Source organism: Haematobia irritans, chromosome 4 (assembly GCF_050003625.1).
Source record: "Haematobia irritans isolate KBUSLIRL chromosome 4, ASM5000362v1, whole genome shotgun sequence".
Taxonomy (NCBI): Eukaryota; Metazoa; Arthropoda; class Insecta; order Diptera; family Muscidae; genus Haematobia; species Haematobia irritans.
In genome coordinates this window covers 90,487,920-90,505,338 of record NC_134400.1, presented here as the reverse complement: position 1 = coordinate 90,505,338, position 17,419 = coordinate 90,487,920, and the positions used below count along the sequence as shown (strand labels likewise).

Genomic DNA, 17,419 nt, shown 5'->3' with positions numbered 1-17,419 from the left:
CTTAGTACGAATGAACTAAAATATTTTTCTATGTCAATTGTTATTCGTATGTATGATAAGCTTTCTATAATAAAGGAAGTCAGAATTATCATTTTATAAGAAATTTTACTAAATTTGAGGAAACTTGGTTTTAGTTCGGTTTTTGTTTATTTTTACGAATGATTTGTTATCAGTCAATAAAATGTTCTTGTTCAGTAGTAAATTCTTATACCCAGCGAAGAAAATAGTATTAGTAAAATTCCATGCTTTATTCTAGTTAATGAACTATTCCTAACTGCTTTCATTTTAGGATTTTTTTACTGGAACAAGTAAATTGTATTATTTCAAACAAAAATTTAACTTAATGGATATAAAATGGATAAACTAAATTGATGAACATTTTTTCCGTTAGTTTCAAGACAATTTTTTCTGGGTGTTTAAGTCCGATCGTCCTCAAATTTGGCATAGGCTTCTTTTTCGGCTCAAAGACGATCCCTATTGATTTGATTGAAAAAATCGGTTCAGATTTAGGGATATAGCAGGATATAGCGTTCGCCCGATTTACACTCCTATGGCCCCAGAGGTCAAAGGTTTACTCCGAGTTACATGAAATATTGCACAGGGAGTAGAATTAACATTATAAATATGCGTACCGAATTCGGTTTAAATCGGTTCAGATTTAGATATAGCTCCCATATATAGCTTACTTAAAATTGTGCACAGGGAATGGAAATAACATTTTTACTATGCTTGCACAAATTCAGTTGAAATTGGTTCAAATTTAGATATAGCTGCCATATATATCTTTCGTCCGATACGCACTTATAATGGCCCAGAGGTCAAAGGTTTACTCCGAGTTATGTGAAATTTTGCACAGGGAGGAGAATTAACATTATAAATATGCGTGCCGAATTTGGTTCAAATCGGTTCAGATTTAGATATAGCTCCCATATATAGCTATCGCCCGATTTACACTCCGATGGCCCCAGGGGCCAAAGGTTTACTCCGATTTACTTGAAGTTTTGCACAGAGAGTAGTACAGTAGTTTTCGCTTATACTCCATCGCACATATGGGAGATTTTCACATATAATCCAAAAATACAGTTTGCTGAATAATCGATTTCACTTATAGGCCGATTTTTCATATATTTCATTTTTTATTGTGCTGATAAAAAGAAATCGATATAGACTATTTAAGATATAGTCCACAATAAAATAAAATGTTGGCAACATCATGGAAAAAATGTCAGATATGGGTTTTAACCACATATATATTATAATTGAATTAAGTTAGCATTCTTGAAATGTACCTCATTGATTTAAATATCATATATTTTAATAAAAAAGAAGTCGTCTTTTTCTTAGTTTTCCTTTTATAATAATATTCCTAGTTATATGCGGCAAAGTGGCATATAAAAGAATTTGCTTAATTTCACATATTGTCCAAAAAAGTTGTGCAACTATAAGCGAAAACTACTGTACTAACATTCTTGCAACACATGGTGCAGATTTAGATATAACTCCCAATATATATCTTTCGCCCGATTTAGATTCATATGACCACGGAGGCCAAAGTTTCATTTCGAAAATGTTGATGTTTTGCACTGAGAATTCAATTAAAATTTTAGCAATATGTGCCAAATTTTATCAAAAATTGTAAATATGGCCAAATTACACACACCCTCACAAAAATCGCTTCTGTAACATATACTCCCAAACACATTTTGCTTCAAGCATATAAATTTTTGGGTATTTCCCAAACATTTATATATTTGATTTCTTCCAATATATAATATGTTTGAAAGCATATTGGTCTTAACAATATAATATGTTTGGGTAGTCTAAGTTCCAAACATTATGCATTTTTCCATCCAAATTCAATAATGTTGTCTTCCAAAACACTATATGTTATTATGTGAACATATAATATGTTTGGAAACATTTTGAACCCAAAAATATTATATGCTTAGAAGAATTTTCTCTCAAAGAAGATTGTGCTCAAATTTGTTTTCTGCCTAAGTGTATATTCCCTCACATTTTTCTCACTTCCATGAGTTTTTTAGTTCTTAGCACCTTTTTCTGTAATACAAACATTGTAGAAGAAATTATTAAATTTTATAATTTTTTTAAATTTTACCTTTTGCCGGACGGGGATTCGAACAGCGGACCACACTAACCACTGAGCTACGTAGCTGTTATGGTCATCAAGAGAAAATTATCATTATAAGTCATATTTATATAGCATAGCTTGCGGCGCCCACGAGCCGATGCAAACATAACATTGTTTATTTAACAACATAACATTGTTAAACATACATTTGTTGGCGACGTGGAGCAGTGGTTGGTACGTCCGCCTTGCATGCCAAGGGTCCTGGGCTCGATCCCTGCTTCGACCGACACCATTTTTTTTATTTTTTTTTAAATATATTTTTTACGTATATTCCAAATACGTTCGGAATATCCCGAAAAGGTGTTCAACATTACATATATTAACTTTTTACTATATTAACTTTTTACTACGAAACTGTAAAGTGTGTCTTCTAAAAGACTTAAATTCAGAAAAGAACAGTGCTTGATATAAACGAAATGGACTGATTTCAAATCATATATTATTTTTTTATTGCAAAAATAAAAAATTTGTAACAAAAAAGGGTTTTGTAGACAAGTTTGAAATTTTCGAAGAAATTCAAAAACTCTTACAAAGGAAGAATGTGAAGCCGAGTAATATATAAATATTTTTCCATCGAATCCTAAAGTTAACGATAAAGCACATTATATTTAAATTCGAAACAATAATTTTACAATCAACACATAAATTAATTAAGGTGTGAACAATTGTTTGCTTTCTTTAATAATTTATTCTAAAGAAAATAAACTTATTCAATTGTTGCTTTGGATCATTCCCCACCAAGTTATAATACAATTTGCCTAAAAAAGTTATAATGTTATTCTGGTTTTACCGATGCGAGTTTTGCCGTTAAAATGAGAAATAATTTTAGTGGAAAAACTCAAACTCAATGTCCGCTTTTATTTTCGAAAGCATCCACCAACTCCTCTTGGACTACTTATTAATAAGGAGGAACTAAACTTTGTTTTTATAGATCTTACTGTTTAATTTTTCACTGTTTCCCAATGTTTTCATTTTACTGTAACAACTCTAAAAAGAGTACACTGAAAAAAATATTGTCGTGTGGCCAAAGATTTCATGTCCTTAAAATAAGAATACAAATTTTGCTTAGCTTAGACGACGCATTTCTCTAATATAAAGTTTTTTCCATGTTCAAAAGTCGATAAACTTTTCAATGAAGTCGTGTTGTCCTTATAATTAAGTGATTTGACTTGAAAATGGGTATCATAACATGAAAGAAAAAATTTTGAATTAAGGTCAACTTGACTTTAATAATACAGAAAAAATCTTTAAAACTAATGAAATTGTCTTTAAATTTGTTGCATTTTTGCATCATGACTACAAAGCAAAAATCGTTAAAAAATAGGACATGTTTTTCAACACTTTATTTTAAAGACGTTTTTACTTGAAACATAGCACAATTTCTACTGTCTTGTTTTTAACGGACTTTTTATAGCATATGAAAAAAGCTGAAAAAGCGAAAAAATAAAATTTGCTTCATAGAGTCAAATACACAAAACCCACATTTAAAAGATAATTGTGTCTTAAAAGTATCCTTACTTGAATTCTCGGCTTCATTGGCTCGGAATCAATACCAACATTTTTAAAATAGAGACACAATCTTTGAAACCGGGCATGCTATTTTTCAGTGTATAGTGCCTTTTCGTTAGTTTTTATGAAGATCCCTTTAATTACCTTTGTTTGAATATTTTGACTTACTCGTCCTACACTCAAAAAAAGTGAACTCTCTATTTCACTAAAGCCAATTCAACTTTATTTTAGTTCATAGAAATATTATGTTTGGAGAATGTTTTATTTACTCTAATACTTTTTTGTGTACGTTAGTTAAATTAACTAAACCCGAGGAAAAAATATACTCAAATGAAGCATAAATATTAACTAAATTCGTGTCTTCCACAAAATAGTTCAGAATTTCTTTAAATTTGTAAATTTTACCAAAAATGCGTCCATCGTGAACTTCGTATGTCACTAAAGACATTCTTGCAATTTTGAACTCCAAGTTTTTTCTTCAAACTACAAAATTTTCTTTAGCAAGTGAAAAAAACTTAGTTATGTCTAATAAATTTTCTTGTATTTGTCGAAAAATATTTACTTATTTTTATAACATCGGCGTGATGCCAACGTTTGTAATACTGTTTAGTTAAAATTTTCTACAAATATTCAAAATTTTCTAAAATTAACCGAAAGATTTCTTCCTGGTGGGTTCACTGTTTTTTCAGTGTACGTTTCGATTTGTTTTGACGAAACAAAAAGAAAAGTGCCCGTAATGCGAAAATGATAAACAAAACTCATGCTTTTTTTAAATGTCTTTACTCTTGGTTCCGAATGAATTTTCTCTCCGAATACTCATTTTAATCTTTTTACTTAAGCATATACAATTTTTGGCGGTCTTATATCACAACATATATATGTTTACTTCAAATTTGTAAATTTATACTTGTTTATATTCACACATAGTATTTTTCCAATCTTTAATGGAATTTTCTTTGTGTATATATATTTTTAGGGCGCCAATTGGTTACTTTCATTATTTTACTTCCAGCATACACTTTATGTCTCTCTTTCTAAACACATATATGTTTATAGTCTATTTCTAAATTAATATATGTTTGCATCCGAGCATATTATATTTACAAACATTTTATGTCCCAAACATAATATGTTCTAACATATTAACATATATGTCCCAAACATATTATGCTAGTTTATGAACATTATATGCTTGCACTTAAAAATATTGTGTTTAAAAATTTGAGTTCCAAACATATAATTTTTACACCCAAACATATGAAAAACAGTCTTTTTCGTCCGTGCATACACTGAAAAAAAGCATGCCCGGTTCCAAAGATTTTGTCTTTACTTTAAAAATTTTGGTATTGATTCCGAGCCAAAGAAGCGGAGACTACAAGTAAGCATACTTTTAAGACACAATTCTCTTTTAAATTTGGGTTTTGTGTATTTGCTTCTATGAAGCAAATTTTAATTTTTCGCTTTTTCAGATTTTTTTCTTCATATGCTATCAAAGTCCTTTAAAAACGAGTTAACGACAACTTTATTTGCAAAATTAAGACTCGACTTCCAGTAGAAATTATGATATGTTTCAAGTAAGAAACGTCTTTAAAATAAAATGTTGAAAAACGTGTCCTATATTTGAACGATTTTTTGCTTTGTAGTCAAGATGCAAAAAGGCAACAAATTTAAAGACAATTTCAGTAAAATTAAAGAATTTTTCTAAATTATTAAAGTCAAGTTGACCTTAGCCCAAACATTTTTTCTTTCATGTTATTATATCCATTTTTAAGTCAAATCACTTAATTATAAAGACAATACGACTTCATTGAAAAGTTTATCGACTTTTGGGCAAGGAAAAAACTTTATATTAGAAAAATGCGTCTTCTATGCTAAGCAAAATTTGCATTCGTATTTTAAAGACATGAAATCTTTGACCTCACGACAATATTTTTTTCAATGTATGTTCCTTGTAAAATCGACACTGTTAACTCGAAAACAAATTTACCTATATTGTAATTCGTATATATCGACTTATAAATCATAAATGAAGATTGGCGAAATTTTATGCAATTTAAATCTTTCCAATATGTTTTTATTACACTGAAAAAAAGCATGCCCGGTTCCAAAGATTTTGTCTTTACTTTAAAAATTTTGGTATTGATCCCGAGCCAAAGAAGCGGAGAATACAAGTAAGGATACTTTTAAGACACAATTCTCATTTAAATGTGGGTTTTGTGTACTTGATTCTAGGAAGCAAATTTTAATTTTTTGCTTTTTCAGCTTTTTTTCTTCATATGCTATCAAAGCCCTTTAAAAACGAGTTAACTTTATTTTCTAAATTAAGACTCGACTTCGAGTAGAAACTATGCTGTTTCAAGTAAAAACGTCTTTAAAATAAAGTTTTGAAAAACATGTCCTATATTTGAACGATTTGTTGCTTTGTAGTCAAGATGCAAAAAGACAACAAATTTAAAGACAATTTCATTAAATTTAAAGAATTTTTCTGAATTATTAAATTCAAGTTGACCTTAGCCCAAACATTTTTTCTTTCATGTTATGATACCCATTTTTAATTGAAATCACTTAATTATAAGGACAATACGACTTCATTGAAAAGTTTATCGACTTTTGGAGAAGGAAGAAAATCTTTATATTAGAGAATTGTGCCTTCTATGCTAAACAAAATTCGCATTCGTATTTTAAAGACATGAAATCTTTGACCTCACGACAATATTTTTTTCGGTGTAGGTTAGGTTAGGTTAGGTGGCAGCCCGATGTATCAGGCTCACTTAGACTATTTAGTCCATTGTGATACCACATTGGTGAACTTCTCTCTTATCACTGAGTGCTGCCCGATTCCATGTTAAGCTCAATGACAAGGGACCTCATTTTTATAGGCGAGTCCGAATGGCGTTCCACATTGCAGTGAAACCACTTAGAGAAGTTTTGAAACCCTCAGAAATGTCACCAGCATTACTGAGGTGGGATAATCCACCGCTGAAAAACTTTTTGGTATTCGGTCGAAGCAGGAAGGCGGGCATGCTAACCATTGCACCACGGTGGCGTTTTTACTAACATTGTGGTCCGTCCCGGTTAACCAATTAACCAATTTAAAGTTTGAGTCTAGACATTTTGTGAAAATTTAAAAAAAAAATTCCAAATCGGTTCATATTTAAATATTTGTATATGTATATAAATAAACCTTTAGCTCCTAACAAATTTGAAGGTGTTAAGATATTGGTATACATAGTGGTGAAGGGTATAATATAGTCGGCCCCGCCCGACTTTCGACTTTCCTTACTTGTTTCACTTACAATCCAACTTACAATTTTGATTATTTCAGGAAAAGTAATCGCGAAAATAAAGTGATTTTCAACTCGAAAACCGAACATATTACACACCTTTACACAATTTCGAAAGCCATTCGAATTGAGCAGTTTGTGAACAAACCAAATTATTTGGCTTACTTCAGCTGAATATTTATGCATTCAGTTGACTACAATAATTTAAGTGCCGCCGATGGTAATGGTTTGGGCTGCCGTGAGGTCAAAAATTATATTTTCCGTATATAATCGGGACAATGTCCTAAAGACAGTATTGAAGCCTTGGACAGTCAAACATTTCCGCCGCAGACCATGAACATTCAGCACCATAGTACACAGCACGCGTCAACCAATAATTGCTTAAAAAGGAGGTTTAACGCTTGTTTTCAATGTTCACCAAAATCTCCGGATCTCAATCCGTTGAACTAGGGTATTTCTGAGAATAAGTTTGTCAATCAACATGTCGATCATTTCAAGACGGCTCTTCGCCGGGAATGTACAAAAAAACCTCAGAGCTACTTCGTGCAGCGTGTGATGGCTTTATCGGTCGTGTGAAAGTTACAAGTCATACCAAAGATAACCAATTCGAACAAATCTAAACTAATTCTAAAATTTTATGTTATTTCCGAAATTGCTTGCCTTGCTTGACAATAATATAAAAATAAACAAGTATATACGGCCGTAAGTTCGGCCAGGCCGAATCTTATGTACCCTCCACCATGGATTGCGTAGAAACTTCTACGAAAGACTGTCATCCACAATCAAATTACTTGGGTTGTGGTATCTTAAAACTTCTTAACATCGTTTTCTAAATTGTGAGTTAATCCATACGTGGTATATATGTATTAAATAAAAAAGGTATGTATAGGTAAGTCTACAAATAATTACGAATCGATATGCACTTTTGCACGGTACGTAGAGAGCCAGAATTGAAATATGGGGGTCGCTTATATGGGGGCTATATACAATTATGAACTTGATATGGACCAATTTTGTGTGATTGGGGATCGATTTATCTGAGGGCTATATATAGCTATAGACCGATATGGAACAATGTATCAAATTTCAACTGACTCGGATGAATTTTGCTCCTCCAAGAGGCTCCAAAACCAATTCTCGGGATCGGTTTATATGGTGGCTATATATGATTATGAACTGATATGGACCACTTTTGGTATGGTTGTTAAATATCATATTCTACCACCACATACCAAATTTCAACCAGATCGGATGAATTTTGCTTCTCCAAAAGGCACCGGAGGTCAAATCTGGGGATCGGTTTATATGGGAGCTATATATAATTATGGACTGATATGAACCAATTCCTGCATGGTTATTGGATACCATATACACACAAAAAAAATTTTTTCTGATTCAATCACGAAATTAATTGATCCAATTAATTTTTTAATTGAAATGTCTCCAATCACAGAAATGATAATATCAATTACCAAATTTCAACTGAATCAGATGAATTTTGGTTTTCCAAGAGGCTCCGGAGGTCAAATCTGGGGATCGGTTTATATGGGGGCTATATATAATTATGGACCGATTTCGACCAATTTTTGCACGGTCATTAGAGTCCATATACTAACACCATGTACCAAATTTCAGCCGGATCGGATGAAATTTGCTTCTCTTGGAGGCTCCGCAAGCCGAATCTGGGGATCGGTTTATATGGGGGCTATATATAATTATGGACCGATGTGGACCAATTTTTGCATGGTTGTTAGAGACCATATACTAACACCATGTACAAAATTTCAGCCGGATCGGATGAAATTTGCTTCTCTTAGAGGATCGGCAAGCCAAATTTGGGGGTCCGTTTATATGGGGGCTATACGTAAAATTGGTCCGATATGGCCCATTTGCCATACCATCCGACCTACATCAATAACAACTACTTGTGCCAAGTTTCAAGACGACAGCTTGTTTCGTTCGGAAGTTAGCGTGATTTCAACAGACCGACGGACGGACGGACATGCTCAGATCGACTCAGAATTTCACCACGATAAATAAAATTTATAGTGCATTACATTGTTGCATTACACATCAACCACCTTGTACAGCAATAATTACTACCGTATGCAGCTAATGCACAATTTTCGGGTTTTTTCCACACTTCTTCCCTATTGCCTTTTTGCACAAGTGCAAGACTATCGTGGCTTTTCGGGCTCTTTCTTCAAGCTTAAAATTCGGGATATTTTCCACCTACTGCTAATGCCACATATTCTGAGTATGTCATCACTTTTACCACTTATTTTTCTAAGGAAACCAGAAGACTGTTTATAGCAACATTCCATACAAGAAGAATTCTATTGCCTCCTCTTGGAGTGTACCTCTGTTCGCATATCTTTGGCTACTATACAGAAAAAAATTTCCGTTGTTAAACTAACGCTAAATTTAATTTAAATTTAATTTTATTGGAAAAAAATTATTTGCTTGTAGTTAAATTTTATTATTTTTGTTGAAATTTTCCACAGCTTAATGAAATCTTACTTTTTTAAGTATGTCTCAAAAATTTTATGAACTAAACGTGAGTATAAAGTTCAATGACCGTACACATAGAAGTTCAATATGAACTAAAGCAAGAGAAGATTTTCGTTCCCAAAAATAGTAAGAATGAATTACTGTATGGTTAAAATGGTCATGATTTGGCGCCAATGATTTTCTTCTTTACTTTTAGGAAATTTTTTCTTCTTTGGGATGATGTAATTTCGTGAACAGCAGTTAAAAAGTACAACATGGCATTAAAATTTCCTGGTTTTAACAACGCTTTGTGGAAATCTCAAAATGTGGAGTAAAATTTAGTTAAATTTTCTTCCTATAAAACAGTTAATTTTTTTTTTCGGTGTATACTTAAGTGAAAGCCTTTCAGACGAAGCAATAAAACGGGGAGAAACTTGTCATTGAACTAGACTGAAACTGGATTCGGACAATACTCATTTATATGAGAGTGATATGAGAGAAGTTAACCACTGTGCTATCACAATTGACTGATCCGTCTAAGTGAGCCTGAAATAACAGGCTGCCACTATATCTGTCCTAACTTAACCTTCAATATTGTCTACTGTAAAGTGATTACAACATACAGACATTAGACCAAAAGAATATCTTTGGATCAATGTAGAATTTCGCGCTCATCAAGAATATAAACATTATAATACCTCCATTCTCTGGTGATGGATATAAAAACAAAAACTAGACCATCCTGACTAAAATGACAAAATGTATAAAAATTTATTAAATTCCTAGACCATGGGTTCACTCCAATGCACATCCTTCATTGTCTCACATACACAATGTTGGAGCCAGTAATATCGTACCAAAGAAGCCTCTAGGGAATCCTACGCATCCGCCCATGTATATGCTCGTAATAGTTGAGTACAGTTGAGTGGTTCCTTTTCGTCTACCTACCTATCCCACCATTGTTACTGTCACCATAAAAATAAGTGGCCACCTTCTGACTACAACCTTTTTGTATTCAAAGCCAGAGTGTCTAATTTTCTCTGTGGCAGAAGCTGCCACAACAAAAACTTGTCGCTTAATAGACAAAGAGGACAACAAAAACAAAAAATACTAAAACGAAAATGTGAAGGAGAATGAAGGATACACATAATTTCCACAAACCGAGGAATAATCATCCCACCCGACTTTCATGACTTTTGTGGCCACATGTAGCTAAGCAATTGTCAATACCCCTCTGCCTTCTTGGTTTTCTTTGTTTTGTTTTTTCTTGTATGACTGCAGGCAACAAACCTCTTTTATGGTTTGCTTGCTTTTGTGAAACAGTTGGACGCAAAGATAAAACCAATTTTGTGGAAAATATCCTTGTGGGGACCTTTTATGCTGTGGGGTTTGCATGGTCCAAATCTATTCACCGTATTTGAATGGCGCATAGAGAAATTAAAGGAACAGTTTTCAACTCAAGATTATAAAAGCAACGTTACCGTTGTGCCACTTTAGTGGCAAATTTGCCACTTTTCTTGTGCCACTAAATGTGATACTTTTAAATTAAATTTTATGTAAGGTTAACACCATAAAGAGATGTGTTTTTAAGAATATTGAATATTGTGCACCAACGATAAACAGCTAACGTCTATTAATTCTTATTATAGTACGTAAACGGTTATGATTCAATTTTGTTGGTAAAGCGTAATCTGAATATGTCAAATTTATTGTCTCGTTAAATATCGTTTTTATGATAATTATGAAAATGCTTACGGTTTGTAGTTGAATAATTAATGATGGATCCCACACGCAAAAAAATAATTCTTTCCTCCCAAACAAACAAAGTTCGTTTCTCATTTGCTTTTCATTGAAAGGAAGTGTATTTGGAAGAAAAGTATATACTTTTTGTGATAAACGTTTATTCTTTTCCAGGATGTAAAAACAATTTCATAAAGACTAACTAAAAAAAAAAATTTCCTGGCTAATTGCATTTTCCCTCACATCTTTCTCACTTCCACGAAGTTTTTAGTTCTTAGCACCTTTTTCTGTAATACAAACAATGTAGAAGAAATTATACGATTTTATACATTTTTAATTTTTTTTACCTTTCGCCTGGACGGAGAATCGAACCGCGGACCATGCAATTTGTAAGCCAACACACTATCCACTGAGCTATGTAGCCGTTATTGTCATCAATAGACAATTACCAATATAAGCTATATTTATATAGCATAGCTTGCGGCGCCCACGAGCCGATTAAACAAAGTTTATTTAACAAAAAATACATTTAGTTGGACACCGTGGAGCAGTGGTTGCTACGTCCGACTTGCATGTCAAGGGTTCGATCCTTGCTTCGACCAAAGTTTTTTTGCTTTTTTTTTTTATATATTCCAGATATGGTCGGAAGATTCTGAAAAAAATGTTCAACATTACATTCTACTATATTAAATTTTTACTATGAACTGTAAAATGTGTCTTATTAAAGATCTAAAGTCAGAAAAGAACAGTGTGTGATATAAACGAAATGGACTGTGTTGTTGGTTCAAAAATAACTTTTTTTATTGAAAAAAATAAAAATTTTGTAACAAACGAATTTTTTGGTGATAAAAGTGTATACTTTTCGAAGCAATTCAAAAAACTCTAACAAAAGAATGATGATTCTAACGCTTTTCGGAAACGTTTGACCTCAAATATTTTCAAAATTGCACAATTTTTTCAGATTGGATTTAGCATTTTTTCCGACAAAATTTAAATGATTTGTTCCATTTTATGAATTCTTAGGCTGACGACAGAGTGGAAGCGAGAAGCGTTGCTATGATATGGCGCTATACGGCGCTATAAACCTCTGTGTGTGTTTTCTTATGGTTTTCTTATGGTCAGAGTAAATGCGAGAAAGCGAGAAAGCGTGTTGTGCAATGGTTTATAGCAAGAACTCGCTTTGTCTCTGTTTGATTTTCTTTTTGTATTTTTTGATTTTTCCGGTATTGGGCTGTATTGGGCTCATTCTTTTGACATCTTGTTTTGCATTTCCATGAAATTAATCATTTTTTGACCAATATTTGTGAGTTGTGAATAAAAAATCTAATAATAAATATTAATAAAATTTAATCTTACCTCAATGTTATTATTAATTTTTCGGCGGGGAGTATTGGGGTTTTTATAAAATTTAACCAATTTTTCTCTAGTTTATGTTCTATTTATTTTTTCAAAATGTAGTCAAATGTCTTAACTGACATCCTGGTATAATTGAAAGATTTCTCTGGGTGGTTTCTAAGTTCGCAGTACAAATTATGGAATTCCTCATTATTTTTTCTACTTTTGCTTATTTAACGAATTCCGTTCTTTTTTGTAAAAATGCGCTGAAAAAATTTCGCGACAAGAAAAATTCTTCATCGGAATCCATTTTACGTAAATAAACACCACATTACACCTGAAAAAAACTGATGTAAAAAAACAACACGCTTTGCTCCATATCGCGTTCACTCTGCCATAGTATAGCATTGCTATAGCATGAACTATTATAGCATCTAGCATCGCTTTGCTTCTCGCTCCCACTCTGTCATCAGCCTTACACTGTTTGTAACATATTTGAAACAAAAAAAGTTAAAATTACCCAATTACAAGAATAAAAAAACCGAGTTATAAAACATTGAATTAAAATAATAACTACACGAAAAGAAAAAAAACGTTTGGAAAACGTATACCGCAAACGTTTTTCTTTTGTTAGAGTTTTTTGAATTGCTTCGAAAATTTTAAACTTTTATCACCAAAAAAATTCGTTTGTTACAAAATTTTTATTTTTTCAATAAAAAAAAATATTTTTGAAATAACAACACAGTCCATTTCGTTTATATCAAACACTGTTCTTTTCTGACTTTAGGTCTTTAATAAGACACATTTTACAGTTCAATATTTAATATAGTACAATGTAATGTTGAACATTTTTTCGGAATCTTCCGAATATATCTGGAATATATGTAAAAAAAAACAAAAGCAAAAAAAAAAAAACTTTGGCCGAAGCAGGGATCGAACCCACGACCCTTGGCGTGAGAGTCGGACGTAGCTACCACTGCTCCACGGTGCCAAACTAAATGTTTGTTTCTGTTAAATAAACTTTGTTTATTCGGTTCGTGGGCGCCGCAAGCTATGCTATATAAATATAACTTATATGGATATTTATCTATTGATGACCATAACAGGTACATAGCTCAGTGGTTAGTGTGTTGGCTTACAATGTGCATGGTCCGCGGTTCGATTCTCCGTCCAGGCGAAAGGTAAAAAAAAATTTTAAAATTTATAAAATCGTATAATTTCTTCTACATTGTTGGTATTACAGGAAAAGGTGTTAAGAACTAAAAATCCTCGTGGATGTGAGAAAGATGTGAGGCACAATGCAATTAGCAAGAAAATAATGTTTTTTTTGAGCTAGTCTTTATGAAATTGTTTTTACATCCTGGAAAAGAATAAACGTTTATCACAAAAAGTATATACTTTTCTTCCAAATACACTTCCTTACAGCGAAAAGCAAATGAGAAACGAACTTTGTTTGTCCAAAATTTCGTTTGGGAGGAAAGAATTATTTTTTTGCGTGTACCCAGGAAGTTAAAATAAAGAACATCATTGGGAGTGCATCTTCTGGAAGTGCTTTTAAAATTGTGCCTTTGGAAGAACTTCCAAAATTTTTTGTGGGGTTTGGGAGCTATAGCTAAATCTGAACCGATTTCGATGGTTTTTTGTACATATAGTAAGTGCTATAGAAAACTAGATTTTACCAACTTTGAGTCAGATCGGTTGATAAATAAGGGACTTATGGCCAAATTTGGGAAAATCGGATGATACATATATATGGGAGCTATATCTAAATCTGAACCGATTTCGATGAAAGACTTGAAGGGCGATGCAGAAGATTTTTTTGTGCTAAATTTGACGACGATCGGTTAGTAAAAAAGTGCAACGTGACCCAATTTATGGAAATCGGACGATACATATATATGTTATATGGGAGCTGTATCTAAATTTGATCCGATTTTTTCCAAATTAAATAGCGTTCGTCTCTGTACCACAAAAACGCCACGTACAAAATTTCATCACAATCGGTTAATAATTGCGACCGGAATCCTGCGAACAACAAATACATGGACGGACGGACAGACGGACGGACGGACAGACGGACGGACGGACACCAAGCGCGAGATCGACTCAGGAGGTGATTTGAGTCGATCGGTATATACACGCAAAAAAATAATTCTTCCCTCCCAAACGAAATTTTAGACAAACAAAGTTCTTTTCTCATTTGCTTTTCGTTGAAAGGAAGTGTATTTAGAAGAAAAGTATATACTTTTTGTGATAAACGTTTATTCTTTTCCAGGATGTAAAAACAATTTCATAAAGACTACCTCAAAAAAATTTTTTCTAGCTAATTGCATTTTCCCTCACATCTTTTTCACTTCCACGAAGTTTTTTAGTTATTAGCACCTTTTTCTGTAATACAAACAATGTAGAAGAGATTATACGATTTTATAAATTTAAAAGTTTTTATTTACCTTTCGCCTGGACGGAGAATCGAACCGCGGACCATACAATTTGTATGCCAACACACTATCCACTGAGCTATGTAGCCGTTATTGTCATCAATAGACAATTACCCATATAAGTTATATTTATATAGCATAGCTTGCGGCGCCCACGAGCCGATTAAACAAAGTTTATTTAACAGAAAAATACATTTAGTTGGGCACCGTGGAGCAGTGGTTGCTACGTCCGACTTGCATGCCAAGGGTCGTGGGATCGATCCCTGCTTCGACCAAAGTTTTTTTTTTTTTACATATATTCCAGATATGGTCGGAAGATTCCGAAAAAATGTTCAACATTACATTCTACTATATTAAATTTTTACTATGAACTGTGAAATGTGTCTTATTAAAGACCTAAAGTCAGAAAAGAACAGTGTTTGATATAAACGAAATGGTCTGTGTTGTTGGTTCAAAAATAACTTTTTTTATTGAAAAAATAAAAATTTTGTAACAAACGAATTTTTTTGGTGGTAAAAGTGTATACTTTTCGAAGCAATTCAAAAACCTCTAACAAAAGAAAAACGTTTTCGGTACACGTTTTCCAAACGTTTTTTTTTCTTTGCGTGTATTTTATGCGGTCTAAAATCAATACTTCTGGTAGGCACATTTTTTGGAAGGTCAAAGTTATTATACCCTGACCACTATGTGGTTAAGGGTATAACAAGTAAGGAAAGTCTAAAGTCGGGCGAGGTCGACTATATTATACCCTTCACCACTATGTATACCAACATCTTAACACCTTCAAATTTGTTAGGAGCTATAAAAGGCTTATTTTCCCATATAACATACAAATATTTAAATATGAACCGATTTGGACAATTTTTATACCCTGCGCCACACTGTGGAACAGGGTATTATAAGTTAGTACATACGTTTGCAACGCCCAGAAGGAGATGAGATAGACACATGGTGTCTTTGGCAAAAATGCTCAGGGTGGGCTCCTGAGTCGATATAGTCCGTCTGTCCGTGAACACATTTTGTAAGCAAAGTCCAGGTCGCAGTTTTAGTCCAATCGACTTCAAATTTGGCACAAGCATGTGTTTTATATATATATATATATATATATATATATATATATATATATATATATATATATATATATATATATATATATATATATTTTTTTTTTTTTTTCTCCCGATATGGACTTATATGGCCCAGAATCCAGAGTTTTACCCTAATATGCTTCAAATTTTGCACAAGAAGAACAATTAGTACTATAGTCAAGTGTGCCAAATTTTATTGAAATCGGTTCAGATTTAGATATAGCTCCCATATATATCTTTCGCCCGATATGGACTAATACAGTCCCAGAAGCCAGAGTTTTACCCCAATTAGTAGTGTAGTCAAGTGTGCCAAATTTTATTGAAATTGGTTCAGATTTATACATAGCTCCCGTATATATCGTTCGCCCGATTTACACTCATATGACCACAGTGGCCAATCTTTTACTCCGATTTAATTGGAATTTTTCACAGGGAGTAGAATTAGTATTGTAGATATGCGTGCCAAATTTGGTTGAAATCGGTTTAGATTTAGATATAGCTCCCATATATAGCTTTCGCCCGATTTACACTCATATGACCACAGAGGCCAATTTTTTGCTCCAATTTAGTTGAAATTTTGCACAGGGAGTAGAATTAGCATTATAGCTATGCGGGCCAAATTTGGTTGAAATCGGTTCAGATTTAGATATATCTCCCATATATAGCTTTCGCCCGATTTACACTCATATGACCACAGAGGCCAATTTTTAACTCGGATTTAGTTGAAATTTTGCGTAGGGAGTAGAATGAGCATTTGTGTTATGCCTGGGAGCCACCGTGGTGCAATGGTTAGCATGCCCGCCTTGCATACACAAGGTCGTGGGTTCGATTCCTGCTTCGACCGAACACCAAAAAGTTTTTCAGCGGTGGATTATCCCACCTCAGTAATGCTGGTGACATTTCTGAGGGTTTCAAAACTTCTCAAAGTGGTTTCACTGCAATGTGGAACGCCGTTCGGACTCGGCGATAAAAAGGAGGTCCCTTGTCATTGAGCTTAACATGGAATCGGGCAGCACTCAGTGATAAGAGAGAAGTTCACCAATGTGGTATCACAATGGACTGAATAGTCTAAGTGAGCCTGATACATCGGGCTGCCACCTAACCTAACCTAACCTAACCTGTTATGCCTGCCAAATTTGGTTGAAATCGGTTCTGATTTAGATATAGCTCCCATATATATGTTTTTCTGATTTCGACAAAAATGGTCAAAATATCAACAATTTCTTTGTAAAATCGGCACTGCTTAGTCGAAAAGTTGTAAAAATGACACTAATTTTCCTAAACTTCTAATACATATATATCGAGCTATAAATCATAAATAAACTTTTGCGAAGTTTCCTTAAAATTGCTTCAGATTTAAATGTTTCCCATATTTTTTTTTACTAA

General features: G+C 33.1%; 1 protein-coding gene across 19 annotated transcripts in view; it reads right to left on the bottom strand.

Annotated features, from left to right (window-relative positions):
• Shab (potassium voltage-gated channel shaker cognate b) overlaps positions 1–17,419 on the bottom strand; it is a 559,117-nt gene that overhangs the window by 510,753 nt on the left and 30,945 nt on the right. The gene's annotated exons all lie outside the window — the stretch shown is intronic.